We start from the raw sequence: 6,000 nt of genomic DNA on the forward strand, positions 1-6,000 counted from the left end.
TATAGGCCATTGGGTGGGGTTAGTTCTTGGTGCTAATGATCCAATCAAGATGTCAGCCTCCAGGAAAGCTCATATAGAAGAACACTCCTGGAATGTCTGTCTAGAGCTTTTATGTCCCTTGGGTCAGTGCAGCCATGCCCTACCTCCCCAGGAGACCTTCCAAAACCAGCAGGTAGGTCTGGCCCAGGTTCTTATGAAATCACTGCCTCTGCCCTTGGACCCAGCGCAAGTTAGTTTCTGTGTACACCTTCCAAGAGAATGAAGTCTCTGTTTCCCCCACTCCCATGGGACTCCTGAAGTTAAGCCCTGCTGGCCTTCAAAACCAGATGTCCTGGGGTCTCCTCCTCCCAAGGCCAGAACCCCAGGCTGGGGAGCCTGACGTGGGGCTCAGAACTCTCACTTCCGTGGGATGGCCTCTGCAACTTAATTACTCTTCAGCTTGTGGGTCACCCACCCAGGGGTATGGGGCTTGATCATATCGCAAGCATGGCCCTCCTTCCATCCTGCTGTGGTTCCCTCTTTGTTTCCAGTTACAGAAGATCTTTTTTATTTGGTTCCAGTCTTTTTTTCAATGGTTGTTTAGGAGTCATTTGTGGTGTCATTGTAGTCATGAGGAGAGACTCGTGGTCCTACTACTCCATTGTCTTGACTAGAAATCCCCAGACATGCATACACTCTCGTAAGATAGTTCTGTGGGAGTGGAGTGTTAGATCATTGGGTCTGCAGACTTAAGATGTGAATAGACATATAAAATTGCCCCTATAAAGGGTGAAGTACTTTAAAATCCTTCTATAGTGGTAGAATAGTGCTAATTTCTACATATCTTCTCCTGACCGGGATGCTGTCAGTTACTGATAAGTGAGAAAATGCTAACTCATTACTCCAATTTGCATTTCTCTGAGCAGTAAAGAAGTTTGTCAGCAACTCATTCATTTATTAGCTATTTTAACTTTTAATTTCATGAAAAAGCTATATATTTTCCCTTTTTATATTGGGGTTTTATGTATTTCTTATCAGATTTTTAGAACTCTTTATATCAAATAAGTGTTCATTCTTTTTCTGTTTTATGTGTTGAGAATTATTTCTCCCAGTCTCTTTTTTGATTTGCCATATAGAAATTTAGATTTTTGTATAGTTAAAAATTTCAAAACTTTTCATTTATGGCTTTCAGAATTTAGATCATGCTCTAAAAAAACTTCTTCAGCTTGCGATTACAAAACATGTTATATTTTTGCCTTTGTTAATTACTTTTTAATTGGGTAATTTAAAACTTGTCTTTAAAAAATCTACATGAGCTTGTCATTTCTAAGTAAGGTGTGTTGATTTTTCTCACTATAATCAATGTTTTATTAAATGTTGTTTTATTTAAAAAGCTACTTTGACATATTCAATGTATATTTAGACTGGTAACTTTTTAATTGAAGTATAATCAGCTTACAATGTTGTGATAATTTCTGGTGTACAGTATAGTGATTCATATATATATATATAATATATATATTCCTTTTCATATTCGTCTTCATTATTGGCTATTACAAGGTACTGAATATAATTCCCTGTGTTATACAGTAGGATCTTGTTGTTTATCTATTTTATATATAATAGTTAGTATCTGCAAAACTTGATCTCCTAATTTATCCCTCTACCCCTCCTTTCCCCCTGGCAACTACAAGTTTGTCTTCTATGTCTATGAGTCTGTTTCTGCTTTGTAAATAAGTTCATTTGTCTAATTTTTTTTAGATTCCACATATAAGTGATATCATATGATAGTTTTCTTTCTCTTTCTGGCTTACTTCACTTAGTATGACAATCTCCAGGTCCATCCATGTTGCTAAATATGGCATTATTTTACTCTTTTTTTTTAATGGCTGAGTCCTATTGCTTTGTGTGTGTGTGTGTGTATACACACACACACACACACACACACCCAAATTAAGAAGTGCAAACTTCCCATTACAAAATAAATGAGTTATGGGTATGAAGTGTCAGTGTGGGGAATACAGTCAATAACCATGCAGTATCTCTGTGTGGGGACAAATGTTGACTAGACTTACCACAGCTATTATTGCATAACATACAGAAATATCAAATCATTGTGTTGTGCACTGGGAACAAATATCGTGTTGTAAGTCAGTTACACTTCAAAAAACAAACAAACAAGCAAAAAATTCACAGAAAAAGAGATCAGATTTACGGTTACCAGAATCAGGGGTTGGAGGTAAAAGAATTGGATAAAGGTGGTCAAAAGGTACAAAATTCAAGTTATAAAATGAATAAGGACTAGAGATGTAATGTTTAGCATGATAAATAAAATCAGCACTGCTGTGTGTTGCACATGAAAGTTGTTAACAGAGTAAATCTTAAGTGTTCTCATCACAAGTAAAATTTTTCTTTTATTTTGTATGTGCTCTTATCTTTATTTTCTTCCCTCCCATTACATTGTTTTTAATCTTATCATCTTTTTCTAGCCCTCAACGTAGACAGCTGGACAATTTATTTTTGTTTTATTCTATTGTGGTGACAGCACATAACTTGAGATCTTCATTCTTAATGAAATTTTTAGTGAACAATATGTTACTGTCAACTATGAGTACTGTGCTGTACAGCAGGTCTCTAGCACTTACTCATCTTGTTCAACTGAAATTTCATACCTGCTGATTAGTGACTCTCCATTTCCTCCTCACCCCAACCCCTGTCAGCCACCATTTGTGTGTGGGTTTACTTCTAGGCTGTCTATCCTGATCCAAAACCTATGGGACACACCAAAAGCAGTTCTAAGAGGAAAGTTTATAGTGATACAAGTGTATCTCAGGAAACAAGAAAAATCTCAAATAAACAACCTAACATTACACCTAAAGGAACTAGAGAAAAAAGAACAAACAAAATCCAAAGCTCATAAAGTGAAAGAAATCATAAAGATTAGAGCAGAAATAAATAGAAAATAAAGACAATAGAAAAGGTCAACAAAACTAAAAGCTAGTTCTTTGAAAAGATAAACAAAATTGATAAACCTTTCGTCAGATGCATGAAGAAAAAAAAGGGAGAGGGCCCAAAATAATAAAATCAGCAATGAAAAAGGAGAAGTTACAACTGACAACACAGGAATACAAAGGACCATAAGAGACTACTACAACAACTATACATCAATAAAATGGACAATCTAGAAGAAATGGACAAATTCTTACAATGGTACAATCTCCCAAGACTGAATCAGCAAGAAATAGAAAATATGAAGCAACCAATTACCATTACTGAAATTGAATCAGTAATTTAAAAACTCCCAATGAAAAAATTCCAGGACCAGATGGCTTTACAGGTGAATTTTACCAAACATTTAAAGAAAAGTTAACAGCTATCCTTCTGAAATTATTTCAAAAAATTACAGAGGAAGAAACACATCCAAACTCATTCTATGAGTCCAGCATCACACCGATACCAAAACCAAATATATTCCCCCCTTAAAAAAAAAGAAAATTACAGATCAATATTACTGATGAACACATATGCAAAAATCCTCAACACAATACTAGTAAATAGAATCCAACATTAGATTAAAGGGATCATACACAATGATTAAGTGGGATTTATCCAAGGGATGCAAGGATTTTTCAATATCTGCAAATCAATCAATGTGATACACTAAATTAACAAACTGAAGAATAAAAACCATGTGACCATCTCAATAGATGTAGAAAAAGCTTTTGATAAAATTCAACTTTTATTTATAACGAAAACTCTCCAGGAAGCAAACCAAGAGGGAACATACCTCAACATTAGAAAGGCCATATATGACAAACTAACAGTTAACATCATACTCAACAGTGAAAAGCTGAAAGCATTTCCACTGAGATCAGGAACAAGACTAGAATGCCCACTCTTGCAACTTTTATTCAACATAGTCTTGTAAGTCCTAGTCACAGCAATCAGACAAGAAAAAGAAATAAACAGAATCAAAGTTGGAAAGGAAGAAGTAAAATGCTCACTCTTGCAGAAGACATGCTGCTATACGTAGAAAATCCTAAAGATGCTCCTAGAGCTCATCCGGGAATTCAGTAAAGTTACAGGATACAAAATGAATACACAGAAATATGTTGCATTTCTATACACTAACAAAGAAATGTCAGAAAGAGAAATTAAGAAAACAATACCATTTACCATTGCATCAAAAAGAATAAAATACCTAGGAATAAACTACCTAAGGAGGCAAAAAACCTGTACTTTGAAAACTATAACTGATGAAAGAAATTGAAGGTGACACAAACAGATGGAAAGATATACCAGGTTCTTGGATTTGAAGGATCAATTAAAAAGAGCATTCTACCCAAGGCAATCTACAGATTCAATGCAATCCCTATCAAAATACCAATGACATTTTCCACAGACCTAGAATAAGGAATTTAAAATTTTGTATGGAAACACAAAAGACCCCAGATAGCCAAAAACAATCTTGAGAAAGAAGAACAGAGCTAGAAGAATCATAAGCCCTGACTTCAGACTATACTACAAAGTTACAGTAACCAAAACAGTATGGTACTGGCACAAAAACAGACACACGGATCAACGGATAGAGAGCTTTACTATTTGTTTCTAATTTAATTCTGTTGTGACTAAAAGCAGACGCTGTATGATATCTATTCTTTTAACTAAGGTGTCTTTTGTGACCCAGAATGTGGTCTATCTTGGTGATTTTCCATGAGAGCTTGAAAAGAATGTGTATTCTGCTGTTTTTGCATGAAACAGTCTATAGACTTCAGTTATACCCTGTTCAGTTATTAAAAGTGTTGTTGAGTTAAACTCTGTCTTTACTGATTTTTTGCCTGCTGAATCTGTCCTTTTCTGATAGAGGAGTGTTGAAGTCTCCAACTATGAGTGGATTCATCTATTTCTTTTGAAGTTTCTTTCTTTCTTTCTTTTCTTTTCTTTTCTTTTCTTTTCTTTTCTTTTCTTTTTTTTTTTTTTTTTTTTTTTGCCTAACACAGTTTGAATCTCTGTTGTTCAGTGCAAATACTTTAAGGATTATTACATCTTCCTGGAGAAATGACACCTCTCACAATGTGATGCCCTTCTTCATCCCTGATAATTTTCCTTACTTTGAAGTCTGTCTGAAATAAGACTACTCCTGCTTTCTTTTTTATTAGTGTTAACATAATACATATTTCTCCATCCATTTACATTTAATCTAAATGTATCTTTATATCCAAAGTGGGTTTATTGTAGATAACATGTAGTTGGGTCCTGTTTTAGACCCATTGCGACAACATCTGTCCTTTAATTGGTGCATTTACATCATTGGCATTCAAAGTCATTGTTAATATACTTGGATTGGTATCTACCATATTCATTACATTTCTCTATTCAGTGCTCTTGTTCTTTGTTTCTATTTTTATCCTCTACTCTTTTCTACCTTTTTTGGTTGTAATTGAGCATTTTATACAATTCCATTTTCTCTGTTTTATTAACTTATCACATATTTTAGAAAATTTTTTCTAGTGATTGCCTTAGATTACCTTTATAACTAATTCAAGTCCTCTCTAAAGTAGCAATATACTACTTCACAGGTCATGTAAGTTTCTTATAATAACAAAATCTTTATTTTTTTCCTTTCCTTGTATCATATGTTATTCATTTCACTTATGAGCATATAACATAAGCTTGTGAAAATTAATAAAGGAAACCTCAACTAAAATTGGAGTCAGAAAGGCCTGTGGAGGGAGTTCCACACCCTACCACTCCTCTTCAATTACCCCGTGCAGGAAGACACTAGTTACTAACCCCAAAGAGAAAGACTTACTTTACTACCCCAGCAGGAGGAGGAAGACTTCCTTCTTGCCCAGCAATAAGCCCAGTCAATGGAAAATGCCACACCTCAGTCAATGAGAAGCTGCTGCCACAGGACTTTTATTCTCCTCCAATAAACTTTCATTTCTTTCCTTGTCCTACCCTCCCTAGCCTACTATAAATGTTATCCACATTGTGTAACCCTTTGGAGTATCTCTCTGT

This window comes from Camelus dromedarius, chromosome 8 (assembly GCF_036321535.1).
Source record: "Camelus dromedarius isolate mCamDro1 chromosome 8, mCamDro1.pat, whole genome shotgun sequence".
Lineage (NCBI taxonomy): Eukaryota > Metazoa > Chordata > Mammalia > Artiodactyla > Camelidae > Camelus > Camelus dromedarius.